The 18,534-nt window shown below is 41.0% G+C and overlaps 1 pseudogene; it reads right to left on the reverse strand.

The window, feature by feature from the left end:
* Positions 1–12,877: 12,877 nt before the first annotated feature.
* On the reverse strand, positions 12,878–13,605 carry LOC132376413 (ferritin light chain-like; annotated as a pseudogene).
* Positions 13,606–18,534: the final 4,929 nt, after the last annotated feature.

Consider the following 18,534-nt stretch of genomic DNA (forward strand, 5'->3'; position numbering starts at 1 on the left):
TGCTGAACTTTATGTACAGAAAGTTGTACAGTGTATATTCTCTCATGACTGGCTTCTTACACTCCACATTGTGTTTGTGATATCCAACCAGGTTGTTACATATAGAAGTAGTTCATTCTTCTTCACGGTTGTGTAGAATTCCACTGTACAGATAAACTGTAATTTATTTACCTAATCTACCCCCAGATTTTGGCTCTTGTGAGTAATACTGTTCTGGACATTCTTGTGCATTTCTTTTGGGGTACATGAGCATTCATTTCTGTTGGGTATATATGAATATATATATATGTTCAACTTTAGTAGATGATGCCAATGTTTTCCAGAATAGTTGTACCAGTTGATACTTAACTTACAGTGTAAGAGGTTTCTCATTAGTTCTTAGCTTCACCAAAAATCTGTCTTTTAAATTTTATTTCTTGGGGCAGCTTATGTTATCTCATTGCCATTATAATTTGCACTGCCCTGGTGACTAATGAATTTAGGCCCCTTTTCAAATGTTCATTGGTCATTAAATTATCCTCTTATATGGTATCTGTTCAAGACTCTTGTCCACTTCTCTATTAGGTTGTCTGTTTTCACTAATATGTAAGAGCTTATATATTATGCACACAAGTCTTTAGTCAATTATATCAATTGCAAATATCCCCTCCTACTCTGGTTTGCATTTTCATGACTTTAATGGTGTTTCATTGAAAAGCAGAAACTTAATAAAGTATAATTTTTCTATCACTTTTTTTTCAGTTGAAAGTGCTTTCTGTATCCTGTTTAAGAAAGATTTTCCTATCCCAAGGTAATGACTCTTTTCCTCCTCTGCTATCTTCTAGTAACTTTACTGTTTTATATTTCATAGTTAGAGCTATAATCCACCTGGAATTAAGTTTTGTGAAGGACATGAGGTATGGAAAAAGTATTATTGTTCTGCATAGTTGCCTAACTGACCTGGCACCATTTATTAAAAAGACTGAGGTTTCCCCACTGCTGCCTCTATGTGTGTGTGTGTGTGTGTGTGTGTGTGTGTGTAGGTGTGTGTGTGTGTAGGTGTGTGTAGGTGTGTGTGTGTAGGTGTGTGTGTGTGTGTGTGTGTAGGTGTGTGTGTTTAAAGACTACTATTGTAAGTAAACATGTTTTCTTTTGCGACATTCTGTGACTTGATTATTATAAGTAGTCACAAGTAGATGCAAATGCATTTCAAGTTTTGCTTGTAAATTACAACTGAGACATATAAGAAAATCAGAGGAAAAAGGAGAGGCAGATAGGGTTAAGGAAGTTAGAAATGGGAGAAGGCAGAAACACATCTCTAAGGGATTCCAACAATGAGGAGGTGGGTCAGAGACTCCTAGATATGCTCTCAGATAATTAAAATGAGACTATATGGTCTACATTAAAGCCTAGGTCATGGTCGTAGGAAGGATCGGCTGCATTGGAATGCACCCAGATCTCAAGATTGACGAGGTGGGTGGCAGTGATTTGTTACAATTTAAACCTGAGACTGAGCGAAGAACCCATGGGTCACTAGAAGAGACTAGGTGAAGCCTTCCCACGAGCTGTAAGTTTCTGAAGGAAGTGAGGACAGCAGTGCCTAATGAAGATGCTTGAGGTTTGAACAAAATGATTCATTGCCGAGTAATTGTATTGTGTGCTCTCTATTCCTTACTCTGAAATTCTTCTCCCTAATAACGTGCCATCAGAGATTCCCAGATTCCAGTAGCTAACACTTAAGAGAAAAACAGAAAGCCGCTAAAGTGTGAGAGTATCAAGAATTTCACTTGATACTTCTCACTTTCGAAAGGGGAAGTCTCGGTTTCTGCCTCTGGCTGGTGATCGTGTAGAGAGAATGAAGAAGTTTGGAAGAAGGCACACATCGGAGGGGACAGGGGGGTGGTACAGGGCTCAGGGTTAAGAGTGAAAGAGCTTGGACCTTTATTTCATTGCAGACAATAATGTGACAGCTCTACGTCAGTTTATTAGGAATAATCTTTCACTTAGTTCATCGATAGTCATCTGATTTACTCACAAAGATCACTTGGTCGGCATATACATGACCGGCTATTAAAAGAGCTTTCAGGTGAGGGGAAAAAACCTTTTGGCCTTTGGTGTCCCTACTGAAATGTGTTTCTAGGCTTGTAATAAATGGTATTTGTTTTGAGACACTCTGAAATTCCCTCAGTGTTAAGCCAAAGAAATTGCATTGTAAGTACAAAGTACTAAATATATTATCTCAGTCTGTTCAAGCTCTGAGTTACTAGTTGAACCATTTTGTTGTTGAGTTATTGGAATTAGGAACCACTTGAGAGCTTGTATCATGTACGTAACCCAATCTCTGAAGTATCTAGTACAGTGCTCTGAGTATATGGGTACTTAATAAATGCTTTTTGATTGATTACAAGAAAACCTTTAGCAAAATTCTATAACACTCGCTAAAACTGAGCTCTATTGAATTGGGGATAGTCAGGTGAAAGAACACTCAAAAATAACAAAGGGCTTCAAAATGCTGTCTTCATTGCAGTTACAATAATCATTGCAAAGCAGATACACAAAAAGAAGAGGACACAGAAAGAAGAGGACCTAATGAAAGCTTCTAATTTCAACAATCCAAGCCCTTATATTTTCAGTTTGCACAATTCCCAGCACCTAGCCTTTTTGAAGTAGTATAAAAATTCCCCTATGATTCCCTCATAATTCTAACAGCCTCTAAATTCTTGAGGGAAATCTCTGGGCTGTTTTGTTTTCAACTCCTAAAATCCATGTCCTTTAACTTTCCTTAATCTTTGGGGGTTCAGCATTTTCCCGTCGAGCTAGTTAGTTTTATTAGCCATTGTGCTTCTTGGTGTAGTACATTCTGCTTGTTCAGAGCACGGCCAATTCTGTTGGAAGAACCAGAAAATGACTAGAAAATAGTTTTGGAGACTGGACAGTAGTCTAATATGCTGAAGCCCTCCAAATGAGGGTTTAACTTAACCTTACAATTGTTGACATTCTATCAGTATGAATTCTGGGTTCAGTATGAATTTTTGGTATGGAAAACATTTCACCTGATCAATGTTTTTCCTCCACTCCTTATTCCCCAAACGTTAATATACTCTGGTAAGCCTTCCACTCCTGGGTACGTGGGTGGAATCTTGGGAAATAGTTACACCTAAAATCATCTCTAGGTCTTAGGAGGTGCTTTGAGGATACACTTTAATTTGATGTCCTTCCGGATCTTCTCACATCAGTTCAATTCAACAAACATTATTGAATTCTCCCATGTGTGCATCATTAACCCAAGTGATGGGGATACAAAGAAGAGAAGTTCCAGCTGTCAGTGGTAGCAATCGAATGCAATGATACCCAACCCTGGAGCATGCAGCTCACCTGGGGGGCCTGAAACATACCAATACCTGAGCAGCCACAACCAGAATCTTTTAAAATAGGTCTTGGGTGGAGTCTGGGCATCAGTATCTTTTTAAAAGCTCCCCAGGAGATTCTAATATACAATGAAGACCAACCAACATAATAGGTGAGCTAATACAAGTTAACATATATTGAGGACTGCTTTATGCTAGGCACTAGTCTTTTCTTATGTTTTATATCATTTTATCCCTCCAATAACCCAACAGGATAAATATATTGCAACTTCCATTTATGGATGAGCAAACGAGTCAGGGCAAAGTTTAACGACATATCCAAGGCCACAGAGTTAGTATGTGGGAGAACCAAACATCAATGCTGGAATCTACTCTGGAGCCCATGTTTCTCACCACTACACACACTGCCTCATGTTACCTGCCTGGCAGTGATTTAATTTGATAAGCTCTTTCATGATGGCAGCTTGTAAAATGTACTGAGGGAAGAGAGGTCAGAGCTGCTGATTTTGACCATAGATAGAGGAGGTTGGAGAATAGTTTACAGTGGAAGAACTATTTGAACTTAAACTTAATGATGAATAGTATTTATAGGTAGAGAGGAGAGTTCAAACAGAAGAGACATCCTCTGAAAAGGCACTCAGAAGATGGGCATGGAATATTCCAGAAACGTGTGCTGTATTTTGGGTGAGTTCTCCAGTCTCTTTAAACCCTTTACCTGTGAATGATCTATTCTCAGTATCCCAGCCTGCCTAAAAAGTACACTTTTCCTCAGTGCTTTTCCTCTCTCACTTTATATTTCAAGATATATAGATATATATTTTAATATACTTAACATTTTCAAAACTATAAAATGAGTAAAAGTACAAGTGGAAGCCTTTGTTGGTGTCTTGGTCAGGTCTTTCTCAGCACTGGGTTCTTCTAAGCAACAGTGTTGATAAAGTGGGGTAGGTTTTACCTCAAGTAAAATAGTCTTCATAAATGGAACCATTAGTTTTAACTACTTCAGCTGTCATAATAATAACAAAAAGGTGTTAATGATTATCTCCATACCCATCCTCACCAGATAGCCTTTTGCTCTTGGAATGTCATCTTTATGAAATAGGCAGTAAGTAGAATAGGATGAGATACACCAGACTCTGAGGGTTGTTGACAAGAGACCTCCATGAATGTCTCATATAGGCTGCATCTGCATATGAAATGATAAATTGAGATAGCTTTCTAGATAAATCAAGTAAAGTCCAAAGGTAAGGTGTGGGTAGGGCTGCTGTAGGTAGGCTGATGGCATAAGAACTAGAACTCTGAAGTAAGCAATTGGTGCAGCAATACATTCCTTATAAGGTCATAGGGTTGATCTTTCCAGGCTGACACGGCCTCCTTTATACATGGTATAAAAGACCAGGAACCTGTGTTCCGGGTTCCTCTGGCACAGCCAAGTCCTCGCTTAACCTGCACTTCATTGACCACCTCTGTTGACCACTAAACTTGGTGCTATGGACTGAATTGTGTCCCCTCCAAACTGATATATTGAAGCCCTAAGCTCCAACGTGATGGTATTTGTAGATGGCACTTTTGGGAGATAATTAGGTTTAGTTGAGGTCATAAGGTTGGGGCCCTCAGGATGGGATTAGTGCCCTAGTAAGAGGAGATACCAGAGAGTTTGCTTCCTCTCTCTATCTCTCCTGTGTGAGAACACATCAAGAAGGCGGCTGTCGGGCTTCCCTGGTGGCGCAGTGGTTGAGAGTCTGTCTGCCAATGCAGGGGACACGGGTTTGAGCCCTGGTCTGGGAAGATCCCACGTGCCGCGGAGCAACTAGGCCCATGAGCCACAATTACTGAGCCTGCGCGTCTGGAGCCTGTGCTCCACAACAAGAGAGGCCGCGACAGTGAGAGGCCCACGCACCGCGATGAAGAGTGGCCCCCACTTGCCGCAACTAGAGAAAAGCCCTCGCACAGAAACGAAGACTCAACACAGCCATAAATAAATAAATAAACCCAAAGTTTAAAAAAAAAAAAAAAAAAAAAGAAGGCGGCTGTCTGCAAGCCAGGAATATTCCTCACCAGGGAGCTAAATTGGCCAGCACCTTGATCTTGGACTTCCTAGATTCCAGAACTGTGAGAAATAAATTCCTGTTGTTTAAGCCCCCCAGTCTATGGTATTTGGTTACGGCAGACCAAGCTGACACTTGGGAGCACACTGATGAGGGGACAATGGAAACACTCATTTGTATCCGTGATCTTAGGTGTAGTATGGTTTTTGGTGAAAGCCGTTGAGAAAACAACCTTGAACCCAGTCTGAGCTGTCATTCCTGTCAATTAACCCTCTTATCTTTCCCTCTGTTACCTTGTTATTTCAAGCAAGGTATTTTATTTTGTGTTCTCAGAAGATAAGTGAGTTGTGTTTGAGTTTTGGGTAGACTATCTTGACAACCAAGTAGTGTTATAAATATTTTAAGTTTTATGAAAAGAATAAATTTAGCATAACCTGCCTTGACAGAAGTGAGATGCTTATGTCTGTGAAATGTAGTTGGTGAAAAAACATCAACCTCAGGATCTGTGGGATTCTAGTGACACCTGCTGGACTCATCAAATGGTAGCCATCGTTGGTTGGTTAACTCTGTCTCTTCCGCTGTGACAAAAGACAACCAGGCCTCACAGTTAGGAGAGTGACCTCTAGCGAAAGATCCTTGGAAATTTTCTTTCTAATTGAATTTATAAAGGCTCAGAATACCATTTAGACAATATATAATTAGGGAGAAGAAAGGTAAGAGTGCAAGTACTGAGCATATTCAAACTCATCAGTGATGTTCAATTCTTTGCCCTGTGAAGAGAAGTCTCCTAGATGTACCAGAATAAAATTTGATGATTATAGCCTGTTTTATTGATTTATCATTTTGTGTTGACATGTTGTTTTATACCAAAAGGCTATGTAATTTAGTCATTTAGAGCAAAGGCTCTGGAGTCAGAGCCAAGGTTAAAACACAGGATTTGTCACTTACTGAATTTTTGCCCTGAGCAGTTTATTTAACTTTCCTGTGCCTCAGTTTCCTTGGCTTAAAATGGGGACAATTGTACCTACATCATAGAGATGAGAACATTGCCTGACACGAAGTAAAACACTCAACAACTGTTAGCTATTTTTATTACAAGAAAATTAACGAAATCCCTGCAGTTTCCCTCATTCTGTGATAAAATTACTCTCTTAGCTATCTCTTTGTCGGGAGTAAGCTGAGGACAAAAGACTCATCCCGAGGATGGGGGAGAGATTCGACAAAAGGGAGGGTTCACATTTGTGCTTGTCGCTTCATATAATCTAGATGGAGAATCCACGGAGACCAAGATATTCTAGCTGTGTGAAGGGGGTTGGTTGTGGCTGTCACAGAGAGTCCAGTTTTCGTGAGCAGACATGCAGTCACAAGGATGGCATTGCGTTAACAACCTATGGCGAGGGCGGCGGGTGTCGGAAGCTCGGTGATACAATGCCATGAAGTCTTTGGACATTGGAGAAGGCTGGTCAACTTGGTTCTAGGATTGGACGTAGATCCTCAGATATTGTCATTGTCTTCCCTGAACAGCCAGCCAGAATTACATATGGAGTACGTACGAAGAACAAGACCTCGGGCAAAACAGTATGGGAGTGGAGGGCAGCAGCAGACAGAGGCAGCAGCTAGACCCAGAGCTTTACGAACCCTGGCGTGATGAGCATTTCTGCAAAGCTGGTGGAGGTGCTCTTGTTGCCTTGGGGTAGCAAGTAGTCAGCTGCTTCTGTTCTCTGATGGTAACACATGTTACAGCAAGGGAGCTCAAATCAGAGTTGGGATTCTGTGAAGGGATTTTTTGGGTTAATTTTTATTTTAAATTTGTTATCAAAGTAATACAGATAAGCATTAAAAAACTAAAATAGTACATAGACTAATACAAACTATAGTTCTTCTAATGCTGTCCTTAAAGACAACCACTTTTAACTCTTTTAGCTTTTTTATTCCCTTAGTTACCTTCACAGGTCTAAATAATGTACCACAGTCACTGTAAATGTATCAAGGTAAGAAAATATTTACTGACTTTCTGCTCTGACACACGAGGTTTCGGTTCACTATTTTAGCATCTCTCTTGTAGTGGGTGTAGACTGGCTGAGTTACTTGGTCTGCACACTGTTTGAAAAAAAAAGTTTCATAAAGGATCAAGGTAGATTTTCCTGCTTTGCTTGAAAAATCATCAAATATTCAAAACTGGATTTGCATTACTTTATAGAAACAGTTGGCTCAAGCTGGGTAGTGACTGTCAGTCATTCGGATTTCCAGTTTTCCCCAGACCTCACCACTCCTTACTGCTCTTCAGTACTGAGGCCGAGTATAAATTGCCATTTATCATCATCTGTCTCTTTTTCTTATAGCAACAAAACATTTCACCATACCCAAGTGGGAAAATTAAAAGTGGACAAAGCAGCTCCAATAACCTTTCTTGCCTCAGGCCTGTTTTACTCAGTTGCTTTAGTTGTCTGCCCTTGTATGCATTTGCATTTGTGATCATTGATTGCTCTATTTGCTGTCCTTATTACTGTAAGTAATATCCTAGTAATAGAATGTGAAAATAGGATGATTCTTGTCTTCATTTTGACTGAAGTGCTAATAGGATGTATACCACAATGGATGTGAAATAAACTCCCATAAGCAGAATTATAAAGAAAACAGTCGAGAACCGGTTTATTGACACTTGAGCTCGTCTTCACCCACTACTTTTTTTTTTTTTGGCCATGCCGAGGGCCTTGCAGGACCTCAGTTACCCAACTAAGGATTGAACCTGGGCCACGGTAGTGAAATCCTGGAATCCTAACTACTAAGGCCACCGGGGAACTCCCCTCTTTACCCACTATTACTTGGAGAATATAAAAATGTTGAAGTGGAGAGGAAGAGAGCATTTTGTGAGGAAGATTTCCCTCGAGAAGGTTCTGTTGTGAGCACCATCCACATTTCCCACCAAGGGGTTGAACAGAGATTACCTGTCTCATCACCTCAAACTGAATATGGGGGGCTTTACCTGGACCAAAAGGGGTGTCCAATACATACCCCTAGAATTTGGGATACAGAGTGGTCTTGTGTCTAATTCCCATCCTAGGAAATCTGTAGGACAAAAAGTTTAGACCATTGGCCAGTGAGCAGCTTAAATGATGGAGTACAAGGGGATTGCTCTCATGACTGTGAAATACTGCACTTTTGGCCAGTCAAAAGGGGCATGAATATTTCCAATGGACCAGAGAGTGTGGAATGCTCCGGAGCCACTTAAAGCCCTGCCTAAGAAAACAAACTTGGAGGGGTCATGTGATGCACGCGGCCAGCAGCCTAGTTAAGTGGACTGCTAGAGAACCAAGGGCTGAGCGGGGAGAGGCCAAGTGAAAGTGAAGCATCATCTGTGTCACAGGTACTTCAGCCAGAGGGACCCAGCAGGTAAGCCTCTGCAAGTGCCCATGAAAGACAGACAGTTTTAGACATCTGCCAGGCCAGAGAGTGTGCAGCTAACATAATATTATCAGTTCAAGTAGCAATCTCCCTGCCCCCTTTCCCCTCCTCCCTGTGCTCCAACCCTGGAGAGGCAAGAAGCCGCGGCTTCTGGAGGAAGAGAAGCCAGAGAAAGACCACACATCTCTTTCCTTCTGCAACACTCAGCCCACAGTGGGTCTGGAAAGTGCAGAGAAGAACTGATGTGAAATCGATCCAAAATTTTGATTTGTTGAGGACTGGATGTTAATTTCTGATTTCAGACTATGCAATTTAAAGTAACAGAGGTATGTCTATTACCTGTTAGTGAGCAGAAATGTCATGGGATCGGTCCAAGGTTTCATCCAGGGGCAGGGGAAGGTGAACATCACTGAATACATTTGCAAGAAGCCATGGAAAACTAAAGTTGTGTTTTGATCACACCCCATGCGTTGTGCTGATTTAGCATATTGGTAAATTTCTTATACCTTTATTTCTAGAACCATCACAGACCACATCAAAAGATAAAGCTATTAACCCCTTTATCCTTTCCTTCGATACTCTGCTCTTCCTCCTGGCTGCTGCAGTCTCCACCTAACTCGTGAAATGCCAATGTTAAAAACATAACTTCTATAACCATTATTATATCTTTAATATGTTATGCTTTAATGAACAGATTTCTGATTTCAGTGAGAAGGGTATAGCTTGTCGTAGACAAGTGCTCCCATCAGGAAAATCTAGAAAAGCCCAATACCAAAAATATGTTTAAAGACATCTGAGGTAACACGGACTTGAGAGACCAACACACTGGAGAGAAGGGCATGGCACGGAGGTAAGTCCTATTTTCTGCATGCAGTTTGGTCCCTGGACCACCTGCCAGTCCTCGACATGGGGACAAGGCTGTGAAGTTGGTAGAAGGTGAATGCTAAGAAGTATCAAACTAGCGGAACCTTCAGCAATCTCACAAAGCTGAGGAGACAAACTTTGGAGTTTGAGGACTGCCAAGACAGCCAAGACTTGAGGGGACAAAATCCTGGAAAGAGAAAGGGAGTGCAGAGAAGGAAGCCCAATGCCTGACACTAGTTTTCTCCTTGGGACATTTATTGATTCTCAAGATGAGCAAGGTGAGAGGTGAAAGAATTGAGTTGAAAATGGTTGAAAAGCAGAGTGGGAGTTTCTGGCAGCCTTGAAGTCCCAGAGAAGGAGATAAAAATCAGAGCCATGAAGCAGGTGCTCTAGTAAACACCCCAGCTTTGTTTGGAGGGCAAGAACCTGAGAAGGGGTGCAATTTAGAGGGAGGTTAGACATTAAAAAGACTCAAAGGCAGCCTCAAATCTAAATGCACTAAGTGTGTTGAGGTAATCTACACCCATGTCTGCTGACTGCCAGATAATAAGGTAAATCCTCTCTGATGGAGGATAAAATCACCCAGAATAGAATCAACATTGTGAAAATGACTATACTACCCAGAACAATCTACAGATTCAATGCAATCCCTATCAAACTACCAATGGTATTTTTCACAGAACTAGAACAAATATTTCACAATTTGTATGTAAGCACAAAAGACCCCAAATAGCCAAAGCAGTCTTGAGAAAGAAAAATGGAACTGGAGGAATCAGGCTCCCTGACTTCAGACTATACTACAAAACTACATCAATCAAGACAGTATGGTACTGGCACAAAAACAGAGATATAGATCAATGGTACAAAATAGAATGCCCAGAGATAAACCCACACAAATATGGTCACGTTATCTTTGATAAAGGAGGCAAGAATATGCAATGGAGAAAAGACAGCCTCTTCAATAAGTGGTGCTGGGAAAACTGGACAGCTACATGTAAAAGAATGAAATTAGAACACTCCCTAACACCATACACAAAAATAAACTCAAAATGGATTAAAGACCTAAATGCAAGACCAGACACTATAAAACTCTTAGAGGAAAACATAGGCAGAACACTCCATGACATAAATCACAGCAAGATCCTTTTTGACTCACCTCCTAGAGTAAGGGAAATAAAAACAAAAATAAACAAATGGGACCTAATTCAACTTAAAAGCTTTTGCACAGCAAAGGAAACCATAAACAAGATGAAAAGACAACCCTCAGAATGGGAGAAAATATTTGCAAATGAAGCAACTGACAAAGGATTAATCTCCAAAATATACAAACAGCTCAGGCAGCTCAATATCAAAAATACAAACAACCCAATCCAAAAATGGGCAGAAGACTTAAATAGACATTTCTCCAAAGAAGATATACAGATTGCCAACAAACACATGAAAGGATGCTCAACATCACTAATCATTAGAGAAATGCAAATTAAAACGGCAATGATGTATCACCTCACACCAGTCAGAATGGCCATCACCAAAAAATCTACAAACAATAAATGCTGGAGAGGGTGTGGAGAAAAGGGAACCTTCCTGCACTGTTGGTGGAAATGTAAATGGATACAGCCACTATGGAGAACAGTATGGAGGCTCCTTAAAAAACTAAAAATAGAATTACCATGTGACCCAGCAATCCCACTACTTGGCATATACCTTGAGAAAACCATAATTCAAAAAGAGTCATGTACCACAATGTTCACTGCAGCTCTATTTACAATAGCCAGGACATGGAAGCAACCTAAGTGTCCATCGACAGATGAGTGGATCAAGAGGATGTGGCACGTATATACAATGGGATATTACTCAGCCATAAAAAAATAACGCAAATGAGTTATTTGTAGTGAGGTGGATGGACCTAGAGACTGTCATACAGAGTGAAGTAAGTCAGAAAGAGAAAAACAAATACCATATGTTAAAACATACATATGGAATCTAAAAAAAAAAAAGGTTCTGAAGAACCTAGGGGCAGGACAGGAATAAAGATGCAGCCATAGAGAATGGACTTGAGGGCACGGGGAGGGGGCAGGGTAAGCTGGGACGAAGTGAGAGCGTGGCATGGACATATATACGCTACCAAATGTAAAATAGATAGCTAGTGGGAAGCAGCCACATAGCACAGGGAGATTACCTCAGTGTTTTGTGTCCAACTAGATGAGTGGGATAGGGAGGGTGGGAGGGAGAGGCAAGAGGGAGGAGATAAGGGGATATATGCATACGTATAGCTGATTCACTCTCTTATACAGCAGAAACTAACACATCATTGTAAAGCAATTATATTCCAATAAAGATGTTAAAAAAAAAAAAAAGATCACTCAGAGTTTCTGCGGTTTTTCATATACGATGTCCAGCATTCAATAAAAAGTTACTACTTATTTCAGCACAAGATTTAGAGAAAGAAAAGATCTGCAAGTGACTCAAATGTTAGAGTTATCAGACACAGACTTTAAACTGATTATTCAGATTTTCTGATATTCATAAACTAATTTTGGTAAGGTTTATTTTGCTGGAATTTTGTCCATTTTACCTAAATTTTCAACTTCATTGGCATAGTTATTCACAAAGTTTTCTTATGTTTTTAATGTTGGTAGAACCTATAGTTATGGCTTCCTTTCATTCTTTGCATTGGTCATTTATGCCTTCTTTCTTTTTCCCTTAATCAGTTTCACCAACTGTTTTATTAATTTTCTTAATCTTTTCAAAAAACAATGTTTTGATTATCTTGATTCTTTTCATTATATGTTATTTATTTGGCTTTTGTTTTTATTGTTAACTTTCTTTTAACTTTTCTTGTGTTTATTTCCTGTTCTTTTCCACCTCCGTGAGATGGTTACTCAGCTCATTGCTTTTTAACTTAATTCCTTTCTAATACAAAAGGATCATAAGTGTGCTTTAAATACTACAAGATTTTGATATACATTTTGCTATGTTTTTATTGTTACACAGTTACAAATATTTTCTAATTTCCTTTATAATTTTTTCTTTGAGTCATTGGTTTTTTTTTTTTTTTTTTTTGCTGCAAAAAGCTTTATTGTTTCCAATTGGTCCAAGGCTTGGGAGAGGGCTCCAGGGTGGTTAAAAAGCTGCCTAGTGGCTGCAGAGAGGGGCTTCAGGCAGAAGCCCTGACACCACAGGGGCTCCTCAAAGGCCGCTGGGCTCTGGAGGCTCCTAGTCGTGCTTGAGGGTGAGCCTTTCGAAGAGATACTCGCCCAGCCCAGCCTGGGGACCAGCCAGCCTGCGAAGGTTGGTCAGGTGATCACCCATCTTCTTGATGAGTTTCACCTCCTCATCTAGGAAGTGGCTCTCCAGGAAGTCGCAGAGGTGGGGGTCTATCCAGGCAGAACCCAGGGCATGCAGGTCCAGAAGGGCCTGGTTCAGGTTCTTCTCCATGTTAATGGCGGCTCCCATAGCGTCCTGAGTTTTACCCCACTCATCTTGAGATGGCTTCTGCACGTCCTGGAAGAGGGCGCGGCCGCCGCGTTGGTTTTGCATTTTCAAGAGACGCTCGGCGCTCTCGTGCTTCTCTTCGGCCAATTCGCGGAAAAAGTGGCCCACGCCCTCCAGAGCCACATCGTCGCAGTCGAAATAGAAGCCCAGAGAGAGGTAGGTGCGCGAGGCCCGCAGGTGCATGTTGACCAGGCGGTTGACGGCGGCCTCCACCTCGGTGGAATAATTCTGACGAATCTGGGAGCTCGTGGTTGATCGGTAATAAGGAGTTCGGCTCAAAAAATGGTATTGGCTGGTCCCGGTGACCGAGGATAGCTGAGTGGCTGACTCCGAAGGTTGGAGGGTGGTCGGAGGCTGGAGGAAAGGGCGACCCTGGGTCTGTTCCGTCCAAACACTTTTGAAGCAAGAGACAGATCCGGGGAACCGCCGAGCACAATGGAATCGAGTTATTGGTTTTTTGAAGCATATTTCTTAATTTTTAAATAGATGGTAATCTACATATGGCTTGTTATTAATTTTCATCTGAATTTCATTTTGGTCAGAGAATATAGTCTGTGTGATTTCAGTCCTTTGAAATATGTTGAGACTTGCTTTAGGGCCAGAAATATAACCCTTCTTTTGTTGATAAATATTTTATATATGCTGGATGATTTGTTGATTAGATCCACATATGAATACAGCACTAGCACGTGTAGTAAGTTTCACTGACGTAGTGAGTTTCATTGCTAGGCTTTGCTATGAAGAACCTGGAAGTTCTTCAAGTCTTGGAAGTATCGCATAATCCCTCTGTGACTTTGCTTCCTTGTTGGCAGCCTGACTCCATTATCTCCAAGCACATTTTCAGTCTCTATAATCTACGGACTATGTGGTTCTAATTTTTCATAACCTTATATGTACCCAGCGGGCAAAAGTGAATAAATCCACCAATGTTCATAGCAGCACTATTCGCAACAGCCAAAAGGTGGAAACGATCCATCTGTGCATTGATGAATGAATGGGTAAATAAAGTGTGGCTCATGCATGCAAAGAAATAATTATTCACCCTCAGAAAGGAAGGGAATTCTGACACATGGTGCAGCATGGATGAACCTTGAGGACATTATTAAGTGATATAAGCCAGTCACAAGAGGACAAATACAGTGTAATTCTGCTTACATGAGGTACTGAGAGTAGCCAAAATTATAGTGACAGAAAGTAGAAGTGTGGTTGCCAGGGGCTATAGGAGGGGGAATGGGGAGTTAGTGGTCAATGGGTATGGAGTTTCAGTTGGGGAAGGTGAAAAAGGTCTGGAGACGGATGGTGGTAGTGGTTGGACAACAGTGTGAGTGTCCTTAATACTACTGAACTGCGCTAAAAGTAATTAAAATGGTAAATTTTATGTTATGTGTATTTTACCACAATAAAATAGAGAAGGAATATTTGAGTGAAGGACTGCATAATAATCAGGAGTGGAAAAAAATAAAAAATGAGTAGTAAGGCTTCTAATAGAGAGTCAATGAATATAAGATCTTACCATATTATAACATTCATATTTTCAACATACTTCCATGATCTAGGCATTGGTCACAGAGAAAGTTTTGGGGGCAGGAAAGTTTCCTCAAATCACCCCGCTACGTTGGGGAGGAAGGGTTACATTTAAGGGAACCCTATCCCCTTCCCCAGGAACTCCACCTTTGAGAGGAGGTTATTAACAATCCCCATTCATGGATGAGGCCAGCAGAGGTTTGGTATTGCTCCAGGGCACATGGCGTGTAATTAAGCTCTCAAAGGGAAAGACATGCTCTACTTTATTTTTTACTTTTAGTGTTTGGCATGTGGCAGGTGCTTGGTGAATAATTATTAAGTGAATAACTAAGATAGGATATGAACCCAGATTAATCTAACTTCAAAGTCCACTCTCCTCCAAGAACCTATACAGTTACTATTAGGTCCCATATAACTGAATTTGGGGCTGGACGGCCTTGACACTGAGTAGGAATTCTTTATGCCGTGTCCTGGTTAAAGCTTCACAAAGGTGGACTCTGGGAGGACCAGAGTGCCATCAAGATCCCAGGACTTCTAATTTGCTGTATCTCCCACTCCATTTCCTCTTATTTTACCCCTTCCTTCTTTGATGAGAATTTTGTTGTAATCCCAGACTTTTGGGGGCAAAAATCATTTAATCTGGGAAATGTCACATCTTTTGGGAATAGCTGGTAGATTTATGCTGCCTTGCCTCTCCATCTCCTGCCCCCCATGCAGGAAATAACTGAAGATGTAGGAGTTTGGGAGCAAGTTTAGGCCACAAATACGTGGTTCTAGAAATTTAGGGTTCGTGCATCTCTTATTTTGGATTATTTACACAACTGATATGAAGGGCACACTGTTTCTTCAAGTCTTCAATCCTACTGAAGTTTAATAAAATGATCACTTTAATATTCTTGTCAACAATGCCTTTATTTTTTTAAAAAAATTAATTTAATTTAATTTAATTTATTTATTTATGGGTGTGTTAGGTCTTCGTTTCTGTGCGAGGGCTTTCTCTAATTGTGGCAAGTGGGGGCCACTCTTCATCACGGTGCCCGGGCCTCTCACTATCGTGGTCTCTCTTGTTGCGGAGCACAGGCTCCAGACGTACAGGCTCAGTAATTGTGGCTCACGGGCCTAGTTGCTTCGTGGCATGTGGGATCTTCCCAGACCAGGGCTCGAACCCGTGTCCCCTACATTGGCAGGCAGATTCTCAACCACTGCACCACCAGGGAAGCCCAACAATGCCCTTATTTTTAAAAAAACCTTGGATTTTATACCACATGCAGCGTTTTTCCAAAATTTCATTTTCTTTTTTTGGCAAGTTTATTGCATGTTCTCGCTCTCATTTTTTCTATTAACCTTTGCCAAATCTCTACTTTCACTCCCACCTCTTACAAAAGTTCATTTGAATGTAATCTGAATGAACTACAAATATATCCGTGAAGGAGAAAAACTAATTTTCAAAGAAGTTTAAATCATAATACAACAATTACATTGTATTCAAGTATTCAATTCATATGTATTTTATGTATGTACATATGTATGTCCCATAAATAATTATTAACATTAGTTACAGGTCAGAAGCCTGAGTGACGTGAACAAAACCATTCATATATTATACAGTGTCTGTTCAGGGTCATCCTTTTCTTTTAAACAAGAACCCCAGCTCCTTTTCTTCAAATTACTACCAATGCAGGACTTCCCTGGTGGTCCAGTGGTTAAGACTCCACACTCCCAATGCAGGGGGCCCGGGTTCGATCCCTGGTCAGGGAACTAGATCCCACATGCCGCAACTAACAGCCTGTGTGTCGCAACTAAAGATCCTGCATGCTGCAACAAAAATCCTGTGTGCTGCAACTAAGACCCGCCGCAACCAAATAAATAAATAAATGAATAAATAAATATTTAAAAAATTACTACCAATGCTGGAGCATGTACAGTATCATTCCCAGGGCCACCTCACTCGGCTGCCCAGGTTGTGCACTGAACAACCCTGGAAGACATCTTTTACATAAAATATAAGTGAATGGTTCCCTCTTGCAATTGAGCAGGTACAGTGTGTATAAGTGTGTGCCGTAGTCCTATTTTTCTGTTCACTTCTCCTCCTTTCCTAAAATGTACCTTTTCCATGCTCCGTCCTTTTGGTTTTCCTCCAGACTCTGGAATCCTTTTTCCATTCAATTTCTTCATTAAATTCCATTTAGTTTCTTCAGAATTCTCAGTCAATGGATTTCATATAACTTCTCCCCACCATTGTATCTCATGGGACACTTAAGAGACTGTAGTTACAGCCAAGTGGAGCAGTCCGGAGGCAGCACATAACTTAGGGGGAGAGAATGGGCTTGGGAATCAGATAGACCAGCTCTGTCTCTTATCAGCAGGATGGAATCAAGCAAGTTAGTTAACCTTTCTATCTGAGGTATGGAGATAATACTAGTAACTACCTCACATTCCACTGAAAAGGTTAAATGAAATAATGCTTAGGATAGTGACTGACAGAAATTTCTCAATAAATGGTAGTTTATAAAAAGATGGAAGTGTTGGGGGTGTACAGAAAGAGCCATATGGATAATTATGGATCATTAAGCCATCTGGTATACCAACAAAAAAGAACCACAAGGAAACTAAGGCCATATGCATCCCCCTACTTCTCCTCACCTATCCTCCTCCAAGCCACCCATTAAGCTAAAGCTAAGGAGGTGAGATTGAACTGTTCTCTATTGGCTTCAAGTCTGCTCCTAATTTTTATTTTAACCTGTCTTCATCTCTATGAATTCAGATGGGGATGGGGATATGAAGGTGTGAGGGGAAAGCATCCTTTACAGTGAGATTTTTTTTTTTTTCTGGACCCCAACACTCTTAGGAACATCTGGACTCCAGAGTTTCATTCTTGTAGCATTCAGGGCAGAAGAGTTCCTTGGGAAATTTGAGGCAACAATTCATACCCAGGCCATTCCTTCAGTGACAAATGGAAGGAAACCCAAAGATGAGAGTCTGAAGACCCTTATCAAGATGTTTGAAGCCAGAGTTGTGTAGTTGTGTAGTGGCTGCAGATTGGGCCCCAGGGCAGTGTCCGGACCTCTGGGTGGCGAGTCAAGTTGTTACTGAGCATCACCACTGGACGTGTCTTCACTTGGTGGACGTGTCTTCACTTGGTGGACGTGTCTTCACTTGGTCTCTCTCAAATGTTCAACAGAGTGAAAAGGAATTTGAAAGAGGGTTGCCCCAACATTTGACAACCCCCCACCCAACAAAGAAGGTGTAGGCTTGTTGGGGAGCTGAGATACATGATTACACCAATGTCACCAAAACTTTAAGTTTTCTCAGGTGCAATTAGAGATTTTAGGACACAGGACTCATGGTGGTTGTAGAAAACTGTTAAATACTGTGCAAAGAGCTTTTCTTACAAGATATTTTAGACAAAGTTTTTTTTTTTTAACTAGTTACAGCAAAATTAATACATGCTTCCTACTAAATATATGAGAAGTATAGGAATCCATAAAAACACGTGAACTTTTGTGTTCTTATTTTTACTTATTCTGGGGGCTGGCTGTGGGGTGGTGGGAGTCATCTAGATTATCTGGAATTGTAGCCCCGAGGCCATGGAGGCAAAACATGCCTGGAAAGGAAGCTGTGCTGGGAACTGGCCTGCAAGGTGTTCTTGTCAGAGGTACGTGAGTTCTGGAGGGTCCGGGGCAGAAAGAGGCCTCATTCTGCTCTGTTTGCTGTTACATCTGCCGCAACATCTCCTTCTGCACTTACAGTGACTATATTTGTTTCTTAGGGTTGTTGTAACAAAGTACCATACATACTTGACTTGAAACAACAGAAGTTTAATGTCTCACAGTTCTGGAGGCTAAAAGTCT

Source organism: Balaenoptera ricei, chromosome 12 (assembly GCF_028023285.1).
Source record: "Balaenoptera ricei isolate mBalRic1 chromosome 12, mBalRic1.hap2, whole genome shotgun sequence".
Classification (NCBI taxonomy): Eukaryota; Metazoa; Chordata; class Mammalia; order Artiodactyla; family Balaenopteridae; genus Balaenoptera; species Balaenoptera ricei.